This window comes from Balaenoptera physalus, assembly GCF_965194825.1.
Source record: "Balaenoptera physalus genome assembly, chromosome: 1".
Taxonomy (NCBI): Eukaryota; Metazoa; Chordata; class Mammalia; order Artiodactyla; family Balaenopteridae; genus Balaenoptera; species Balaenoptera physalus.
The window spans coordinates 49,382,654-49,405,560 of NC_138882.1; the positions used below are offsets into that span (position 1 = coordinate 49,382,654).

The 22,907-nt window shown below is 37.3% G+C and overlaps 1 protein-coding gene across 3 annotated transcripts in view; it reads left to right on the forward strand.

Annotated features, from left to right (window-relative positions):
* The window catches only part of ZNF648 (zinc finger protein 648), a 42,696-nt gene that overhangs the window by 12,735 nt on the left and 7,054 nt on the right, over positions 1–22,907 (forward strand). Inside the window, exon 3 of one of the 3 annotated variants that reach the window (XR_014266910.1) lies at positions 4,116–4,274. The exons of 1 other annotated variant lie outside the window; for it this stretch is intronic. The gene's annotated coding sequence lies outside the window, so the exon portion shown is untranslated. Of the gene's footprint in view, positions 1–4,115; positions 13,657–22,907 lie in introns of those variants that run through there. One more of the 3 variants, XR_014266912.1, reaches the window with a different exon arrangement.

The following is a 22,907-nucleotide window of genomic DNA, read 5'->3' on the forward strand; positions in this document are numbered from 1 at the left end:
AGCTAACTGCTTCTGTTTGGTACAGAGGAATACCCTGAAATTCTTGATAACATGCATTTTCAAAGTGGATGATCATAAATTCAAGGGAAGATAAAGGTTGAAACACAGCACAGCAGAAACCATGGTGTGACTCTAGGAAGGAGACCTGTGAATTACTTAAGAATGGGTCTGGGACCTACTAGAGAATGGACTTGAGGATATGGGGAGGGGGAGGGGTAAGATGTGACAGGGTGAGAGAGTGTCATGGACATATATACTCTACCAAATGTAAAACCGATAGCTAGTGGGAAGCAGCCACATAGCACAGGGAGATCAGCTCAGTGCTTTGTGACCACCTAGAGGGGTGGGATAGGGAGGGTGGGAGGGAGGGAGATGCAAGAGGGAAGGGATATGGGAACATATGTATATGTATAACTGATTCACTTTGTTATAAAGCAGAAACTAACAAACCATTGTAAAGCAATTATACTCCAATAAAGATGTTTAAAAATAAATAAATAAATAAATACTACCAAATGTAAAATACATAGCTAGTGGGAAGCAGCCGCATAGCACAGGGAGATCAGCTCGGTGCTTTGTGACCACCTAGAGGGGTGTGATAGGGAGGGTGGGAGGGAGATGCAAGAGGGAGTAGATATGGGGATATATGTATATGTATAGCTGATACACTTTGTTATAAAGCAGAAACTAACACACCATTGTAAAGCAATTATACTCCAATAAAGATGTTAAAAAAAAAAAAAAAAAAAGAATGGGTCTGGGAGACCCTGGGTTGGCAGCTGTTAATCATTAATTCCTTTGAAAAGCTGTCAGTTACCTGGTCAGAGGGAAGGAATTGAATCTAAAGGAATAATGGTTCCCTGAAGACCTACCATTACTTCATCTCACTGAGGAAAGAAACATTCTGTGCCTATGCTGGACACAGAAAAATACAGCAGCAATGAATCTTGGCACTCAGCATTTACACAACGTTTTATAAACCAAATGCACGCACACTGAACAGCTATAGTACCCCCAATATGAACACAATAGATCACCCAGGAGTTCCAAGTAGGCCTTAAAAAATCTTACTTGGAAGGAAATTTTGTGTAAAGCATCAATTTAATTGCTAAAATACTCAAGCAGATGTCATTGCTAGGCTCAGAACTAGACTATGAACTACAGACTCAATTACCCATGAAAATATTGCCAGAGATAGAATGACTCAATGTTTTATCAAAAGAGAAAAAGGCATCTTTTTCAAGTTGAGAGGGAAGCTCATTTTTTATATCAACTGCCCTCTTTCCATTCTGTATAAAACCATGCCAGTATAATTAAAATTTTTCCACTATGGCTGGATAATATTTTAAAATCTTCCTTTTCCATGTTTTCTCCTCAGTCAAATTGGCTCAGAATTTCACTGACTCATCTCAGGAATGTCAGGCTCGTAGTAGATTGGCTCAATGAGTGAAGGGAATGTCTATAAGACATAACCTATGATTAAGATTTAAAGAAAAACAGGAGGGAAGCAAGGATTCTGTCTGATAGTTCAGATGAAATCAAGGACAAGTGGGGATAATACATTAAATGAGAAGATGCCTGAGATTTCAAAGGTGGAGTCAATTAGGCTTGATGACAAGATAATAACAGCTACTATTTAGTGAACAATTTTTAGGGGTCAGACACTACATTCATTATCCCAATTAATCCTTACAACGGTCTGTTATGGGAGACCCTTGAGAAATATTCCCATGTGGGGTCTGCAACAATTTTCCTTTCCAGGAAAGCAGGTGAGATTAATAGATCTTAGCTTTGTCTATTATTGTTAAGCAAGGGTCACTAAATCACTAGAGTCTGTGTACCCCTTCCAAGAAGTAGGTTGCATACCTGCAACAAGGAGAACGTGCAGCAAATCCCCTGCCTTTTGGTTTAGAAATCATGCTTGCTTACATTTTTATTTTCCATCCTTGTGGTGATTTAAAAAATATATCCACGTAAGTTTCCATCAACAGGTAAATGGGTAAAGAATATGTGGTATGTGTATGCAGTGGAATATTATTTCAGCAATGACAATGAAGGAAATCCTACTATTTGTAACAACATGGGTGGACATGTTGAGAACATTATGCTAAGTGAGATAAGTCAGACAGAGAGAGCCAAACACTGTATGATATCCTTATATGTGGAAACTAAAAAAGTTGAGCTCATAGAAACAGAGTAGAATGGTGATGACAAGGGACTTGGGGGTGGGAGAATAGGGGAGATGTTGGTCAAAGGGTACAAACTTTCAGCTATAAGATGAATAAGATCTGAGGATTTATGTAAAACATGGCGACTATAGTTGATAACACTGTATTGTATAATTGGAATATGCTAAGAGAGTAGAACTTAAATGTTTTCACCAAAAGAAAAAAAATAAGATAAATATGCGAGGTGACGGATATGTTAATTAACTAGATGAGGGGAATCCTTTCACAATGTATGCATATATTAAATCACCACATTGTAGACTTTAAGTATCTTACAATTTTATATGTCAATTATACTTCCATAAACTGAAATTTTAAAAAAGAATTTTAAAAAGTTTTAATAAAAATATGCCCACGATTCTTTAACACTCCTCCCTTCAAGAAGTAGAGCCTAATATTTCCTCTTTTGTGTGGGCTAGACTTAGTGACTCGGTTCTAATGAATAGAATAAAGCGGAAATGTTGGTGCACAACTTCTAAGGCTAGATCATAAAAGGCACTCTGGCTTCTACAGCTCTCCTCTGTCTGTCTCCCTCTCTCTCTCTCCCTCTCATCGCTCACTCTGGGGGAAACCAGCTACCATGCTGTGAGTAGCCTTGCAGAAGAACCCGTGTATTTCCTCTTTTGTGTGGGCTAGACTTAGTGACTCGGTTCTAATGAATAGAATAAAGCAGAAATGTTGGTGCACAACTTCTAAGGCTAGATCATAAAAGGCACTCTGGCTTCTACAGCTCTCCTCTGTCTGTCTCCCTCTCTCTCTCTCCCTCTTATCGCTCACTCTGGGGGGAACCAGCTACCACGCTGTGAGTAGCCTTGCAGAAGAACCCGTGTGGCGAGGAACTGAAATCTGCTGCTAACTGCCACATCTATGAGCTAGTAGGGGATCCTCTAGCCCCAGTCGAGAGTTCAGATGACTGCAGACCTGCCCACTGCTTGACTGAAACCTCGTGAGAGACCCACAGCCACAAGCGTCCAGCAAAGTGGCTCCCAAATTCCTGGCTCTTGGAAACTGTGTAAAATAATCACTACTTGTTGTTTTAAGATGATAAGTTTTGGTTGGCAATTTGTGATGCAGGAATAGGTCACAAACCATAGAGAACAACTTGCCCCTAATGAATTAGAGAGCAGTCACTCGATGTCACCATGAGCCCTGATTTCTGCCCTAAGGAAATTGACAGAGGGGTTGGAAAGCATCTCCACTTCCTGTCATCCCTCCCCCCCTCAGGTCACTGTTAAGGTTGGCAGAAGCTCAGCTGGTGTACATCTCTGTCATAGGCCCCATTGCCAAGTTAGCTGTCCTAACTCTAGGGCCCAGCAAGACAGACCCTCTGGGAAGGGGGCAGAAGCATTGTGCATAATATCTGGACACTAGCACCACATCTGATAGAGAATGCTGAGAATTCAAACCCTTTTGCTTGCCCTTTTTTTTTGGAATACTGCAATTCCTACTCCATGGAGATAAGTGAATCAATGCATGGTCTTCCCAGAAAGGGGGGACATCTCTAGTTCTCTAGAGTGTAGAACACAATCCTGTGAAGGAAGTATTATTATCTCCATTTTGCAGGTAAGGAAACAAAGGAGTGCAAAGATTAAGCCACACGTCCAAGGTCACAGAGCTCATAAGCACAGAACCAGAATACCAAGTCAGATCTGTGGGGCTGTGCTGGCTCAGCCTTGGAGTGGGGGAGGGCGTGGGAACCAAGGCTTGGCCCCAGGTGTCTCCCTGGGCTCACTGGGCAGAGTCAGTGCTCTTTCCACTCTAACCACTGGCTCTTATTCCTAATTTCTTTTTGTTCCCACTTCCCTGCCCGAGGCCTTCTGTAAATACCACAGCTAGCATGTTCCCATTTCTCTTTTCCACTCTCACTTTCCAACCCCTGTCTCCAAGGAATGAGGGGGTTAATGAGGACTTTAAGAAGATGGTGATGTGGACACATTTGTGAGGCAACTGAAGCTCCTGTTGGGTCATCCTCAGCTCATGCTTCCGGGAGGAAAGTGACATGAAATATATAGATACCTAAAGCTTTTCCATTTGGAGACTGTGGAGGTATGTCTTAAAAAAGGGATTTTAGGAGGAGGTACAAACTGTTGTGCGTAAGATAGGCTCAAGGATGTATTGTACAACACTGGGAATATAGCCAATATTTTGTAATACCTGTAAATGGAAAGTAACCTTTAAAAGTTGTATAAAAAATCAAAAAATTTTTAAAAATTAAAAAGAAAAAAAAATAAAAAAGAAAAAGAAAGAAAAAAAAAGGGATTGTAGGCATCAATGGAAGGAGATATTTGGGAGAGGCACCCTCCTGGTGCTCCTGGAATCATAAGACATCCATCTGGAAATTGATATGTAATTATTTATGTCAGCCTGGAACATCTATAACTCGAAACAGACAACGCAGAAGCGTAGTTAGTGTGCGTCTTGTTTTCCCCAATATAATGATGTTCACATTCATGATGCCTGGATGTCTGTGTGGGTGTGTGTTTAAACCGCTTGTATTAGTTTCCTGTGGCTGCTGTAACAAAGTACCACAACCTCAGTGGCTTAAAACAACAGAATTTACTTTCTCAGTATTCTGGAAGCCAGAAGTCTGAAATTAGAGCTAAAATCAAAGTGTCTTTAGGGCTGAGTTCCCACTTAAGGCTTTAGGAGAGAATCCATTCCTTCTCTTTTCCGGCTTCTGGCAGCTGCTGGCTTCCTTGGCTTGTGGCTGCAACCTTCCAATCTCTGTCTCCATAGTCACAATGTCTCCTCCTTTTCTGTCAAATCTTTGTCTGCTTCTCTTTATAAGGACACTGTGATGGCATTTAGGGCCCACCTGGATAATCCAGGAAGTCTCCGCATCTCAAAATCCTTAATCACATCTGCAAAGACCCTTCTTCCTGAGAAGGTAACATCTATCCATGTGATATCTTTAGATGGCCATTATTCAGCTTACTACCCTAATGCGCAACAAATAGTATCAGGGGTCTTCTTACAACTATGAATATTAAGTGATAAACACTTTTTTCACTTAAGGTAGCTGAAAGTATAATTTTCCTGTCACTTAAAGAAATTTTGGAACTACAGCGGGCCTTAGAGATCACTTATTTTGCAAGGGAGAAAGCTGCAAATTACACAGCTTTTAATGGCAGTCCAGAGTTCTTTTCATTCTACCAGATCCTCTTTTTCATTTTTGTGTGAAGTTTGATTTCTAATCTTTAAAGTCACTAACAGTCATAACTTTAATTAGCTCTATTAATTTCAGAAGTTATGGTAGATTTAAATAAAATACTTAGATATCAGAAATGAAAATTTTTACATTTTCTTTTTATGCTAATAACATTGCTTTAATTTTAGAATGGCTTCAATTCTCGATCTATAGCTGTTTCTGTCTTCTAAGAGCCATTCATAATTCCCATTTCCATCTCAATGAAATGATCTACTTAAGCTTTCAAGTCTTTCCAGCACCATTACTCCTTATTATAACTTGTTTTCTACCATCGCCACTTATTATCCAGGCAAATATAAAAGAAAAAAAAGTTTTCAATCTTAGCATACAATTTTCCAAATTCTTCTCCTTCCATCATATTTCAAAAGATCTTAAAACACCCTTTGGGCTTCCCTGGTGGCGCAGTGGTTGAGAATCTGCCTGCCAATGCAGGGGACACGGGTTCGAGCCCTGGTCTGGGAAGATCCCACATGCCGCGGAGCAACTGGGCCCGTGAGCCACAACTACTGAGCCTGCGCGTCTGGTGCCTGTGCTTCTCAACAAGAGAGGCCGCGATAGTGAGAGGCCCGCGCACCGCGATGAAGAGTGGCCCCCGCTTGCCGCAACTAGAGAAAGCCTTCGCACAGAAACGAAGACCCAACACAGCCAAAAATAAATAAATAAATTAAATAAATTTATAAAAAAAAAAAAAAAACCCTTACACCATGCAAAAGAGATTACTGCCAATATTATCACAAATGTAAAAGAAAGCATTTATTAGAGGCATATTAGAGATTATGCTTTTGTAATGATACAGCAGTCCTGAAGAGAAGCGGTAAAGAACTAAAGATGAAACTAGAGTGATGGGTCTGGAAGTCACTCCCAAAATCTTTTAAAGCAGTTCTGAACCTTTCCTTGAATCCCAGGCTTTTGGAGAATTCAATGAAAGCTATGGATCCTATCCAAAAAACCCACATTACTGATGTGTTATGATTTCAGAGAGTCACAGACCTTATAAAGCCCATCAGCTGGACTGGAATTAAGAATCTCTGTTAGATTCCTCTTCCAAATATGTGTCCAGCACCAAAACCCAGGAACTTAAGTCAGTTACAATAGGAAAGGGCTACAACAGACTTACAAAGTAATCCTCATCAAAGACTATCTTTTAGGGGATTTTAAAAAAGGAAAATCACACAGAAGATGACTAAGGCAATTCATACTCCAAAGGGATAAACATATTTCTTCAAATGCTGAAATGAATTTATTACGAGTATAAATTAGTAAATTAATTTATAATTAGACATGTTAAATTAACATGTTAAATTAGTCATGTTCTCCCTTATAAAGGTAACAATTATTCTTGTAATTATAAAATGGTATATGTAGTTTGAAAAAAGTACGAGTTCATCTCACTAAAGTATTGTCATAGCTTTTAAGAAAAACAAATACTTTTTTGAAAAAATTGCAACAGTGACAAGGCGAACCAAATTACTAGTGTACTCTAGGAAAGAGTCTACCTTTGCATCCTGAACTGCATGCAAACCTGCAGATGGGTTACAACTATGGAAAGCTCCAGTAAGGACTAGTCCTTAAAGGACCAAGCAGAGCACCAAATTATGAAAAGAGCCAGAGGCTTCTTGATAAGGAGTCTGCCAACCAAAAACTTCATTTAGTTCTGTCATTAAAAACTGTTGTCTGTACTTGTAAATACCTACTTCTTTACTCCTGCTAGAAATGACTATGGCATTTCTAAGGGGAAAAAACCCCCCACATTCTTAGATTTATTTTAAGCCATCCATGAGGAAGCAGGGTCTGGGGAAAAAACCTGGACTAAGTTAATGACTATATTAGAAAGCTGGCAACATGAAATCTTAATGGAGACAAAACCAAAAGGTGATAATAAACTTAACAGTCCCAGCCACTAGGATTCCTCTGCTCTTAGAGTCCATCGTGCCTTCTCAGAGCACCTGACTCAGTGAAAGCATGATTGCAGGAAGCACAGGAGTGTGGCTTCTCTCCTGTATGAATCCGCTGATGGCCTTGCAGGGGTTTCAGCCAGGGGAGGTCCCTCCACATTCAACACAGTAGAAGGGGCGCCCTCCGTAGTGTGTTTGTCGGTGTCTTTTTAACCTGACCAGCGGTACAAAGGCCATGCCACATTCTTGGCACTTGTATGTCTTGTCCTGCCAATAGATCACCTTATGTTTCCATAGAAGATTTGGTTTGCAGAACCCCTTACAACAAACAGGACAGATAGGTGTATGGTTTGGAGCCTTTCTTTTCTTTGTTTCCACCATCTGAACTGTGACGGTTCAGGTGCGCAGAGGACCAGGGACTCTCAGGGTACCATTTCTACAATCATTTTTGAGTGCTCCATCCAGTACCTGTTACACAGGTGCCCCCACACATCTGCTGTGTAGATGAAACCTTTATGACATTCAGGGCACTTCTGTGTCCCATCCCTAGAGTGAAACAATTTGTGCACGTGTAGGTTGGCAGCCTGGAAGAACTCCCTACTACAAATGGGGCAGCAGTGGAAACATTCCGCTAAATGGTTCTGCTTATACTGCTGAAGTCCTGTAAGCTCCTGAAAAGCTGTCCCACAGTTCTTAGATTGATCGGAGCAATCTTCTCCAGAGAATGGCTCTAGGTCTTCATCATCAAGTAAGGCAATAAGGATATGTCTGTCATCCCCAATAGGCTCTCCCTGAAGCTCTTCTGAGTGCTCAGAGGAATATGTTTCCAGGTCTTCCTCCTCACACTCTGTGTCAAGATGGGTACTAGAAGTGACAGAGTCCTGCAGTGGTTTCACTCCGTGAGTGGTAGTAAGTTTCATAGGTGTCCTCATCTTCTCACTAAAGTTATACTAGGAGCTCTTGCTTACCTGAGAGAGCCCCACCCAAGATATAGCCAGCTCTGGAGGGTAGCAAGTACTCTTCTTGAAATTCCGGATGGAGGCTGGATTTTTCTTTTTTTAATTGAAGTATAGTTGGTTTACAATGTTGTGTTGGTTTCAGGTGTACAGCAAAGTGATTCAGATATACTTTCTATCTATGTAATTTTTCAAATTCTTTTCCATTATAGGTTATTATAAGATGTTGAATATATTTCCCTGTGCTATATAGTAAGACCTTGTTGTTTATCTATTTTATTACATAGTAGTGTGTTTCTGTTAATCCCAAGCTCCTAATTTATCCCTCCCTGCTTTCCTCTTTGGTAACCATAAGTTTGTTTTCTATGTCTGTGAGTCTGCTTCTGTTTTGCAAATAAGTTCATTTTTTTAGATTCCACATATGAGTGATATCATATGATATTTGTCTTTCTCTGTCTCACTTCACTTCGTATGATAATCTCTACGTCCATCTATGTTGCTGCAAATGGCATTATTTCATTCTTTTTTGTGGCTGAGTAGTATTCTATTGTGTATATATACCACATCTTCTTTATCCATTCATCTGTCAGTGGGCATTTAGGTTGCTTCCATGTCTTGACTATTGTAAATAGTGCTGCAGTGAACATCGGGGTGTGTGTATCTTTTTGAATTGGAGTTTTCTCCAGATGTATGCCAAGAGTGGGATTGCCAAATCATATAGTAACTCTATTTTTAGTTTTTTTAATATATTTTATTTATTTGTTTATTTATTTTATTTTGACCACGCTGTGTGGCACGTGGGATTTTAGTTCCCTGATCAGGGATCGAACCCATGCCCCCCTGCAGTGGAATCACAAAGTCTTAACCACGGGACTGCCAGGGAAGTCCCTATTTTTAGTTTATTAAGAAACCTCCATAGTGGCTGCACTAAGTTACATTCCCATCAACAGTGTAGGAGAGTTCCTGGAGGCTGAATTTCTGATGTATCTTCCCCAGGCTCAGGCTGGTTTCATCTGAAGATGATTTCTCTGTGACCTGGACATGCTCTGACTGCCATGCTACCTCTATACCCATCCTTGGGGCAATGGGCTAAGCATTTGTTTTTGGATTTTTATTGAGGTTCTGGTCCTTCATTCTTACATACTTCCTAAGTAGATATTCTAAATAGATATAGCTTCATTTTAGTTTTTTAAACATTCCAAGGGGAAAAAAGAGATCAGTTTTGTTCATAGAATTAGTTAAAATTTACTCTAGGAACTACCAAGTTATTTGTTTTTCTAAACAGTTAAACAGTTTTAAATTCTAAAAAGAATTAGAACTATAGTTGCCTGTTTTTTTAGTCAAGATGGTACCGTGAGTTTATACTTTAACTACCACTCCCAAAATACATGGCAGTGCATGATAGATAAAATATAATAAAAGAAAACAATTAAAATATAGCTATATTCCAAAGCAAGATACAAATCCTCATGGACCATATCTGAATAGAAACAAAATGCAGTGATTAGGGCTAAAGGTGTATAGTTGTTGGATTCTGGGTCAGAGAATTGGCAAAAGTGGCTGGGTGTATAATTCTCAAAGCATAAATGAAATAAAAATGCAGCTGGGCTGGAAGAATATGTGACCACAGCCTGTGAGATGGCTGATGTAAAGCTGTATACCTGGAATAGTAGGTAGAAGCAGATAAAGCCACTAACCCAGAATATGATCAAGATAGGGGAAAATTAATAATCTAGAAAACAGAAAAAAAATCTCACCATGAGAAGCTGCTTCTTTGAAAAAACTAAATGAAAAGAGAAAGCACTAGCAAGATGGACAAAGGGAAAAGGAAGGCGAGCACGAAAACATTAGAAATGAAAAAAATCAAAATTACATTTCAGTAGGAAATTTAAAAACTAGACTAGAATAAATATTTTGAAAAATTAAACTGATGCCCATATATTTAAAAACTTAAATGAAATGGAAAAATTTCTAGAAGACTATAAATCGTCAAAATGGCCTCAAGAAGATAAAAAATAAAATAATAACCACTAAAATTTAATCTGTTCTTTGAAGTCTTACTCTCTTTCCTTCAACCTAAAAAAAAAAGACTTTAGGCTAATGTGACTTTACACTAAATCTTCAAAGAATACATAATCCTTTTCTAATGCAAGTCATCCTAGAAAATGAAAGAGAAAAGGCAAATTTATATCAAGACTGGATTAGAATAATATAAAGAAAGAAAAGTATGGCCAAATCTCACTTATAAATACAAATTCAAAAATCCTAAATAAATATTAGGAAATCAAATCCAGCAGGAAAAAAGAAAATCCAAAAGCCAAGAAACCAACAATGAAACAAAACTAACACAGTTTGACTAGAAGGGTTTTTATCCCCCAAAATGAAAAAGTGTTTCCACATCAAGAAATTTTATTGAAGTTATTGACCACATTAATTAGACAAAAAGAAACATAGGATCATCTCAACAGGTGTGATAGAAAACATATTCAATAAAATGCACTAGAAATTCATGAAAAAACTACAAAATAGAGAGACACTTTTTTAGAGTTCCTTGAAAACAGAGCTTCAGACAGGTAACATAGTATTGAGTTCTTTATTTGGGAGGTGATTCCAGGCGGCAGCAGTGAGGTCACAGAGAGAATGAAACAAGCAAGGAGGGTAAGCCAATGTAAATGTGTTATCAATATCACTGTTATAAGCCACAACATCTCAATACCACCGAGACCCTTAGAAGCATAGAAAAAATCGTCCATCAGAGGAAGGAACGACTAGAGGCCAGGACATCCATCCTTGAGCTCCCATTCACCATTGATTCAGGGGTGACCTCTAGCCCAGCACTTCTATGTAGTATCCCCAGACAAGGACTGAGTGGGCTCCTATGGTTTTTGTAAAGCCCTACTATTGCAGAGAAGCCCATTGGGGAAAACTAAAAACGAAAAAATGAAAACAGAACCCCAGAGATACATGGCATATGCTTGAGGTGAGATATTGTTAGCATGAGTCAACAAAGTGCACTATAGGTGCAGCTGAACTATAGTGAACTTTGCTGGGTGCCAAAAATGGCTGCTACGGTTACCTAATAAGAAGCTACAACCAACATCATAATGGTGAAACTCTGTAAGGTCAGGAACAAGACAAGGATGCCTCTCATTATAACTATTACTACTCAACACTATTTGAGGACCCATGTGATGCTATAAGTTAAGAAAAAAGTATAAAAGTTTGAAAGAAAGACAAAACTGTCTTTGTCTGTAGATGATATATCTGTCTAAAAAAAGTAAAAACAAAACAAAAAAAAGAACAGACAAGCCATTGGAACTAAACACAAGATGAGCCTGTAAAAACCAATAGATTTCTATACACCAGCAATAATCAATTTTAAAATGTAACAAAAACAAATAACATTCACATTAGCAGTGATCTCTAGGAATAAAATCCAGTAAAATATGGGCAGGACTCATGGAGACAATTATAAAATATTATTTAAGAGTATAACATAGGACCTGATTTAATACAAGATAGATCAGATTCATGCTTATCGGTGGTAGGACTCAATATCATAAAGATTAAGTTATCTGTAACACTCCGTAAAGTCATTGCACTTCCAATAAAAACCTCAATATGAATGTTTTAAGGACCTTGAAAAACTGATTTGAAAACTTATATGGAAGAGTTAAAGGCCCACAAACAGCCAAAATAATTTGGGGAGGATAAAAAGAAACAAGAGGAGAAGTAGCCTGAGTAGTTAGTAAGACATATGACACAGCAAGTCATTTTAGAGTAATTAAGTCAGTTTTATATTGATATAAGGATAGACAAATAGGTTAATAAAACAGAACAGAGAGCCCAGAAAAAGATCCAAGCATGTGTAGGCTCTTAGTATGCGATAGAGCGGATATTACAAATCAGTGGCAAAAGGACAACTTATTCAATAATGGTGTTGGGATAACCAGATACACATATAGAAAAAAATAAAGTTCTTCCTTACAATATAAGTGATTAAATACCTAAATGTGAAAAACAGAGGTTAAAACTGTAAGAAGTAAATGTAAGATATCTTTACAGCACTAGAGAGATTTTTTTTAACAAGACAACAAAAGGGATCATAAAGGAAAATTGGTAGAATGAGACTACATTAAAACTTTAAAGATCTGTAAAACAAAGGGTAGCATAAGTAAATATAAAAGACAAGTGACACTTTGGAAGAACATTTATGACTCGTGTGACTATAAATAACTCAGATGAATCAATAAAAAGAACTCAAAAGAAAAATAGGCAAAGATTATTAAACAACTTTAAAAGAAGTAACTTGAATAGCCAAGGAAAAGATGCTCAACCTTATAAGTAATCAAGGAAATTCAAAATAAAATGCAATTTCATTTCTTGTCCATTAGATTGGCAAAACTTAAGAAAATCTGACAACCTCCTGATGTGATTCACTGAGAACACAATATCACTTATATAGTATTCCTGCCAAAAATACATAACCCCATTTAATCATGTGTAAATCATCAAGCAAATCCAAATTTAGGAACAGGAAACAAAATAACTGGCCTGTACTCTTCAAATATATCAATATCATGAAAAAGAATATCTAAGGAACTGTTCAGGATTAAAGGAGACTAAAGAGAAATGACAAAGGCAACATGTGTGCTGGGTCAGAAAAAAAATTGCTAAAAAGGACTTAAGTGGGAGAATTGGTGAAATATTATAGTTCTTTAGCAATGTTAAGTTTCCTGAATTTGATCATTGTACCATGGTTACATAAGAGAATGTCTTTGTTCTTGGGAGCTACATGTGGGAGTACTTGGGGCTAACAGGTCATACTTTCTGCAACTTATTTTTAAATGGCTCAGGAAAAAATTATGGAAATAAAACATAAATGCATATGAAGGGAAGGAGGGGAGGGAGGAAAGAAGAGAGAGAGGTAGAGAAAGAAAGTAAAAGTAGCAAAGTATTAATAATTGGTGAATCTAGATGAAGCTTATACAGGAGGTCATTGTAACATTCTAGCAACTTTTCTGCTGGTTTGAAAATTTTTTCAAAATAAAATGTTTAAAGCATCTGTTCATATCAAGTATTATTAAGGTTGTAGGAAAATGGAAATTTTCATACTCTGCTAGAAAGGATGCAAATTAGTACAGTTCTTTGGAGAGTAACAATAATAATGTATTATATTATATTGTAGATACATAATAATAATATAATATAATAATAATGATAGTAATATAAGTAAAGGTGAACGTGTTCATATCCTGTACCCCAGCAGTTCAAATGGGATGTGGGAAGCAAATAATAGAACTTTTTATTTATTTATTTTATCTTTTAAGAAAAAAATTTACATTTTACAGTGGATATATTAGTATATTAGTATATTGTATATTAGTATGATAGAGCATTTATATAATTTATAGATAAATATAGAAATGTTGGGGATAGGCAGTTAAATATTTTCTTGATAGAGCAGCCTGATGAAGAAAGTAGGAGACCACTGCTCTTAAGAAATTCAAATATGCACGAGGATATGTATAGATATGTATGTTAACCGCAAATTGATTTGTAGTGGCAAAAATCTGCAAACATCCTGAATGTCCATCAGTAAGAGAAAAGATCAACTGTCTTTTATTCATATGATGGGGTACTAAAGAGCAGTTAAATTGAATGAAACAGAGCTATAAGTATCTACACGGGTAGGTTTAGAAAATGTTGAGTGAAAAATGGAGGTTGGAAAACAATAAAGACACAGTACTATTATTTATGGATATTTAAATCTGTCCTAAAAACAAAAGCACTGCCTAGACAACAAGATCCTCGTGCTTGCCTCTGGGAGGGATGGAGGAGACAAGTACCAGAAAAGAGATTATATGGAGCTTAACTTAATTTGTAAAGTTTTATTTCTTTGCCCCTTCCCCTCCAAACAGAGATTAAGAGATCTGAAGAAAATATTACTAAATGTTAATTTTGGTTAGTTCTGGGTAGCAGATATGTGGGTGTTTGCTCTATTATTCTTGGAACTTTTTTGTACCTTTTGCTTTGTCCAAAAAGGAAAATCCAAAGTTTTTCATTTCCCTGATGAATTACAAGCCCCATACAGAAAGCACCTGACCAGCCAAACCTGTTCCTACAACTCTGCATATATCTCAGCTTCTGGACACACCAAAGCAACTTTAAATCAGAGCTTCTGAAAAAATACTTATCAACAGAAAACTAATGCCTCTTGTTTTCATAAATGTATTCCTAATTTTATGGAAATGTCAGTCTAGTAAGGAGCATGTAGAGCCACCAGTGATGCCATGTTGAACCCAAATATTCTGTAGTGCTAAGTCATTGGCTGTTATCTTGATTTATGCAAGGATAAAACTGGAAATTCTCTCAAAGGTTAAAAAGTAATTTAAGAATACAAAAGTTGCATATTGCTGAGTTACATATGTTAAAGTTCATTACCACTTCTATATAAAATTACCAGCCTCTTGGTAATGGCTCCCTTAGTTCAATATTTCAAGTTATGCTTGTATAATAAAAGAACTTTAATTATTCAGGGACAAATTAATTTCGATTTTTCTAACATTTGGCTTCTTAATGGCATTTTTGTTTGCACCTGTACTGTCTCCACCTCCATGAGAGAGAAGGAGAGTGAAACTAAAAATTGGTCTCTTTTACTATGCGTTGGGAGAATTAATTACATTTTAGTGAGAAAAAAGAACAGACACTATTGATTTAAAGGAGACTTGAGGATTACCCCCAAAATTTAATTGTAGGAACTTCCTGTGGCCCTCATTTGCATTAATTATTAGGAGATGGTTCACATATTATTGCTGCCAAGAAATCTATAGGATAAATGTCTATCCAATAATCCACCTATTTTAAGCAGTAATTTGGGCAGTTCCTCTGAGCTAGTGAGTGGAGAGAATAAGACATTAAGAATTTCTGTCTGAAGGAGTTTCTTAGGTTTTCCTCTTACCATATGTTTAATGTGTGCAGGATCTCTAGTGTGGTCTCTTTTTTCATTCCTTATATTGGACATTTATTTTGTCTTTTTTTTGAAAAGTCTCACCAGAGGCCTGTTAATTTTATTAGTCCTAAATTTTTTGTTTTGTTTTGTTGATTCTCTACTATACATGTGTTTTCTATCTGATTAATTTCTCTCTTACCTTTACTATTTCATAGCTTCTACTTTTCTTCCCCCCACCCTGGCCCATTGGCAAATCGCTTTTTTTTTTTTTTATTGGCGTATAGTTGATTTACAATGTTATGTTAGTTTCAGGTGTACAGCAAAGTGAATCTGTGATACATATACATATATCCACTCTTTTCCAGATTCTTCTCCCATACAGGCCATTACAGAGTATCAAGTAGTGTTCCCTGTGCTATACCATAGGTCCCCATTAGTTGTCTATTTTATATATAGTAATGTGTATATGTCAATCCCAATCTTCCAGTTTATCCCTCCCCCCTTACCCCCTGGTAACCACAAGTTTATTTTCTACATCTGTAACTCTGTTTTGTAGATATGTTCATTTGTGCCCTTTTTTTTTAGATTCCACATATAAGTGATACCATATATTTGTCTTTCTCTGTCTGACTTCACTCATCTTCTACTTTTCTTGTACTTATTTTTTAGTCCTTTTATAAACTCTCTAGAAGGGTAGAATTCTTGCTCATTAATTTTCAGTCTTTCTTTGTTTCTACTATATGGCTTTAAGGCTATAAATTTCCTTCTAAGGATTTCTTTAGCTAAACTGTACAATATTGGATTGTACATTTTCATATTGTTCAATTCAAAATATTTCCTAATTTGTTGTCATTTCTTCTTTGACCATGGGTTATTAGAATATGTGCTAAATTTCCAAATATATGAGAATTTTCTGGTTACCTTTCATTATTCATTTCTAGCTTACCTGCATTAGGGTCAATAATATATTTTATCTAGTCTATATGATTTCTTTCACTTGAACGTTGATGAGACTTTCTTCATGGGCCAGTTTATGGCCAATTTCTGTAGATGTTTTATGTGTGCTTGAAAAGAAAGTATATTCTGAAGTCTTGGGTAGAATGTTCTATATTTGTCCATTAAGTCAATTTTCTTGATTATTCTTTCCTGGTATTATATCCTTAAGTTTTTGACTGCTTGTTCTATAAATTGCTAAAAGAAGTATGTATAAAAAGCTCCCATTGCGATTATGGACTTGTCTATTTCTCTCTGGTTTTGACCATTTTTACTTTATATATTTTGAGACCATGTTATCTTCTCTGCTTAAAATGTAGGGAAAAAAAGAAGCAAAATTGGTTGCAAAGATATTTCCAGCTCCTTTTAATAAATCAAAAATGTTGCTGGACAAGTAACTCACATTGTAGGATATTTTCCATGATGACATTTGTTCTGGGTTGTATTGTGTCCCCCCAAAAGAAATAATGTTAGAGTCCTAACCCCCACTACCTCAGAATGTGACTTGACTTGGCTTTACTCTGTAAAGACTTACAGTTCAAATGAAGTTCTTAGACCGATGTCCCTATAAAAAGGGGAAAATTGGACACAGAGTCAGACATATATAGGGAGAAGATGGCCATCTACAAGCTAAGGAGAGAGGCCTGTAACAGATTTCCCTTCACAACCCTCAGAAAGACCAACCCTGCGCTCACCTTGATCTCAGGCTTCCAGCCTCCAGAACTGTGAGACAATAAATTTCTGTTGTTTAAGCCACCCAATTTGTGGTATTTTCTTATAGAAGTCCTAGCACACTAATAGCACATTTATAACCTTACAACACAATTTTGTCATTTAAAAAGAAAAGTATGTTTTTAGCAGAGGGAAAAAAAAAAAAAACAACAGTAACCTCAATAACCTTTCTGCCCTTAAAAATGTAAAATGAGGAACCAGGAGTTGAGAAAAGCTGATTTGCTATTTAACAGAATATACTTTTACATGTTAATAGTAAAGATAAAACATTTTATCTGGTATCGTGAGACATTTTTATTTAATAAACTTGGTGGGTCAGTCTTACTGAGTGAAGGAAAACAGTTCCCATGTTCTCAGAATTGCATTTTATGATTTCCTAATTAAGGATGAGAAAGACAATTCCCCAGTTTCCTTCAGAGAGGACTGGAGCAATAAACATAATTAACTCTAAGAAGTTTAATAATAAATCACCAAATCCAATGAGCATAATGAATACAACCAGGGAATTATTTTAATATAGACTCAGTGGAATAACCACAAATTCAACTTCAAAGCAGCATGAGTTACACATATAGTACACATATATTAAACTTTGCTGGAAGTCAAATTTTAAAGAAGCTTAATTTTCTTACCATAGATCTTGGGCCATGCCGTTTTTGAGGTTATTTCTTATTGGAAAAAAGAGGGGTATGACAATGTATAGCCTTACCTGTTCTAAGATAATGTCAGCAAGAATAACAATGTCCTCCTACAAACCTTGCTAAAGAGAAAATATGAAGCTGCAATAAGCGTAGGATATGAATATGGACCAAGTGATAACTTCTTTAAGACTATCTGTAGAATTTTGCAATCACATACACAGGTTGTCTTATTAGCAGTATGCTGTCTAATTCCCAAAAGTATACCCTGCTCTGATATTTTGAGTATTTTGAGGCTCTTATCTCACATGTTCAGACCAGTGCCTACAATATACGTTTGACAGACGGTCAACTGGTGAATAATATGAGACAAAGTTTGATGTGACTCCATCTTTACTGGATCTCATAAACCCAGAGCAAGCTTATTTTTTTAAAAATTATTATTGTATTTATTTATTTTTGGCTGCATTGGGTCTTCGTTGCTGCGTGTGGGTTTTCTCTAGTTGCGGCGAGCTGGGGCTACTCTTCATTGCGGTGTGCAGGCTTCTCATTGCAGTGGCTTCTTGTTGCGGAGCACAGGCTCTAGGCGTGCAGGCTTCAGTAGTTGCAGCACACGGGCTCAGTAGTTGTGGCTTGTGGGCTCTAGAGCACAGGCTCAGTAGTTGTGGCACACGGGCTTAGTTGCTCTGCAGCATGTGGAATCTTCCCAGACCAGGGCTCCAACCCCTGTCCCCTCCATTGGCAGGCAGATTCTTAACCACTGCACCACCAGGGAAGTCCCCAGAGCAAGCTTACTGTCAGTAAGAAATATATGTATCAGTTGCAAACCCTTGACTATGACATCCAATCTGATATGATAAATATGTAGACAATTTTGCCTGGATCAATGAAAGTCTGATTTAAAGTCCTTGGGTTTAAGTATTTTCAGGTCAAAATTTTTATAAAGGGCCACTGTGTGCAGGAAACGCATACAGGTGGTCACCTAAGCTCTTCCTTGAGAGTTTGAGTGGTTCAAATGATAGAAATCTCTCATATTCATTAGGTATTCCATCCTACCATCTGACTGCTCTAGTTATTAGAAATGCTTTCCCTAGAGTAGCCCTCAATTGGCCTATAGTTAAGTCTACTTATAAGGCTTAATTGTGCCTCAGGGAGATATAAAAAGAGGTTCATCCTAGAAATGACAGCTCTTCAGATATCTAAAGAGAACAATCATGTCTCCACTGTCTATTTCTAATTACAAAATAAATACATTTCTGTATTTCAATAAATGCGGGGGATACATTTAATTTTCAGTGATGGAGTTTGCGATAAGTAGGGGCTGGGGAGAATGATTTGATAATAGAATTACTTCTTTAAAGGGATTTTTGACCCTGCCTTCAAGCTTGTAATAACCTCCCTACTAATTTGTGTCTGAGCTAAGTTTCACATTCAGGGAGTCCAAGGAATATCTCAACAGGAAGCCAGGAAGGTACCTGGAGTGGAGGAAACAGTTAGCTGGGATAAAAGGAACCTTCAGAGGACATATAGAGATAAGGATCTTAGGTGATTTTATAGATTGTTCATGTTGTCTGTCGTCTCTTTCCTCATTCTTCTATTTCTGGCCTTTTAAATTACAGGTAAGAAAGATCATTATGAAAAGATTATTAAGACTAAAATGTGGTGAGATACCTCAATTCAGTCGTGAATTACTTCACCTTATGATAAACAGGATTTATACATTGTCCAGCAATTCTGTTCTTCCCAAACTTGGTTCCATTGAAGACTTCCTGGAAAAAAAGGATGCATATTAGTTTCCATTAATTTGTAATTTCTGAAAAATCTGATTTCAATCCTTTAAATCTTGGTGCCTAAATTCTGAAAGACAAATGTCTTGAGAAAGATAACTGGAATGGTACTTAAGAGTGAATTTAATAAATAGAAACCATCTTTCACTGTTCTAATTTCCAGTAATAGCTACCTCTCCCTGTATGAATACAATATGAATCAATCCCTCATATCTATAGATTTTAGGTATGGGCATTTTACATCCATATTGTATAATAATATGTAAACAGACTGCTATTCTACAATGTTTATTTTTTGTGTGTGTGATATGGGTACCTGTTATCTTAGAGGCCAAAAAGGCATGGGAGCAGGGAAGCAGTAGAAGAAAATTAAGGCCACATTCTAAGTGGTATAAAAACCAGCCCATGTTTATCCCTATACCTGCCCTTGCCTTTTCCATGCTGGCCCAGTTTCTCTACTGATGCTGTTACTATTTATTCCTCCAGTCTGTCACATGTGTACAGCCACAAACATATAGGATAAACCTTTTTTTCCCTCTCTTATTTGCAGTTATCCTACTTTTACTAACCAGCCTCAGCCCTAGCCAGTCTAAGCCAATATAATTGTGTTGTGATTAGTATCAGAAAAACACATCCCAGCCCCTCTAATGTCTCTTGTAGAACATGAGATTGCCAAAGCTTCAATTATGTGGAAATGATTACATTGCTTAATGTGGTAGGGACATTCCTGTTGGATGGTTATCACAGAAACAAAATTATCATTCAAAAAGCAAAGGCAGAGAAAGAAAAATAATGGCCTGGAAAAAATATATAGAGAGATTATCAGATGCTAAAAGTTCTTTTTGAGAAACAAACTCCTGTTAAAGTGTATCATTCGTGAGGTCTAAAGACATGACATATTAGTGTGAATTCGATGAATATATTTAAATCTCTCCTTAAATATATAAAGCTCAGAATAAAAATATATGCAACATTCAGAAGCACATACACACAGCAAATATATGAGCTAAAATAAACAGGGAAAATCTTGTGGGGTGATCGTCATGTTCAGTATCTTGACAGAGATTTGCGTTGCATAGGAGTTATCTGTTTAGCAAAACCTATTGAATGATATACGCAAGATTTGTACATTATATATAAATTTTACCTCAAAAGGAAAAAATCATAAGCAAATATTGAAATCTAGTTAATGATGTGCATGCTGAAGTGTTTAGGGGTGAAGTGTACTGATGCCTGAAACTTACCTAAAATACTTCAGAAAATAAGATGGATCATTGGATGGATACACAGATACATGAATAAAGCAAGTAGTGTAAAATGTTAGATAGTACACATCAGTTTAAGTCAAATAGGATTTACATAACTAGGCACCATGTGCACAGTACTCTGAGTTGCCAACTAGAATTTTGGATACTTCCATTTAATGCACAAGTGACATTTATTTCTAGGCCTTATTTTGATTATCTCTAAGTTGTAAATTATCATCCATAATATTAAAGTTAGAAAAATAACTCTTAAATGTTAAAAAAATGTGAAGAAAATATAATCAGTGATTTTTCCATCAGTCTGTGCTACGTGGCAATAAAGATCTCAGAATCTGGGCTACGTGGCAATAAAGATCTCAGAACCCTAGTGGCTCACAACAGAGGTTTATTTCTCGTGTCCATACTGGGGTCAAGTTTGACTCAGTTCCATGTCTCTTCCATTCCAGGTAAAAGCAGCTCCTATCTAAAAAAAGCAACCCCTATCTAAAATGTAAGAGTTTCATGTCTGAATGAAAAAGAGCTGGTGGTGAAGAACCACAAAATGGCTCTTTTTTTTTTAATGTCAAAAGCAGGTGTTTCTTTTTTTTCTTTTTTTTTAAATTAATTAATTAATTAATTTATTTTTATGGCTGTGTTGGGCCTTCGTTTCTGTGCGAGGGCTTTCTCTAGTTGCGGCGAGCGGGGGCCACTCTTCATCGCGGTGCGCAGGCCGCAGGTCTCTCACTATGGCGGCCTCTCTTGTTGCGGAGCACAGGCTCCAGACGCGCAGGCTCAGTAGTTGTGGCTCACGGGCCCATTTGCTCCGTGGCATGTGAGATCTTCCCAGACCAGGGGTCGAACCCGTGTCCCCTGCATTGGTAGGCAGATTCTCAAACACTGCGCCACCAGGGAAGCCCACAAAATGGCTCTTAAAGCTCTGTTCAGAGGTAGGACTGTCAGTTCCAGTCATAGTCCAATGACCAAAGCAAGTCACACAACCATGCCTGCCACGAGCAGAGATAGGTCATCCTCCCATAGGCAGGGGCCCTATGGAAGAGGCAATGAATATTTTGAGGAAAAATACCATCTATTACAAACTAATGTAACTTTCAAATTTCATCAGAAATATTTTGAACTACTATGTTCCAGTCCTTTAGTATTATTATATTAATACTTATATAATTAGTATATAATAGGTATTCAACAAATATTTGCTGAAGAATGAGTTTTTCTGTGTTATATCTTTTCAAATTTAAAAAGGGATCACAAATTATTCAATAGGATCCAGGAAAGGAATGCAATAAGCAAAATACCAGGTTTAAGACAGAGAGGCCTTGGGACTTCCTTGGTGGTCCAGTGGTTAACACTCTGCACTTCCACTGCAGGGGGCACAGGTTCGATCCTTGGTCAGGGAACTAAGATCTCACATGATGAGTTGTGTGGCCAAAAAACAAAAGAGGGGGTCTTAAAAAAAAAACAAAACAAAACAAAGCGAGGCCTGGAGTGCACTGTGGGGAATGCATGCCCTGTTATTACCTTCTTGCATTGGTGTGGTACATCTGTTACAAGTGGTGAACCAATATTGATACATTATGATGAATGAATAACCCCAAGGTTCTGAGCCTCAAAACTAGACAAATCAAAGTTGTCAGAGAAGTCAGGGCAGTAGCTGAAGAGAAAGAAATTTAAATTCAAGAAAGAAAAGAAATTTAAATTTCAAGGTAGGCTTATAGACTAAGAAGACTATAAGTCTCCTTCAGTGGAAAAAAAAAAAGAAAAGAAGAGTATAAGTCAAGGTCTGGACTATGCAAAAGGTAACATTTCTGTGAAAAACCAGATAGTAAATATTTTAGGCTTTGTGGGCCTACCTCTGTCACAATCCCTCAAATCTGCCATGGTAACACAAAAGTCACCATAGACAATACATAAACAAATGGACATGGCTATCTTTCAATAAAACTTTGTTTACAAACACAGTCAGTAATCCGGATTTGGCTCCTGGGTCATAGTGTGCTGACCCCTTTTCCAGACCATGGCTTCTAGATTTGAGTACTACCTGGGATGATGGGTTGATCCTGGAGTACAAACCACCTCAGAACATCACAGAGGTGGCCTCAGGTCTCCTCTCCTGTACCTCTGTACCTGGTATAATGCCAAACATACAGAAAGTGCTCAGTATATGTTGAATCAGGGTCACCAGTGAATACAATATTAAAGAGTCACAGAACTTGGTAAGACCTCTCCACCAAGATTTCTTGGCAAATAACTCAGAGG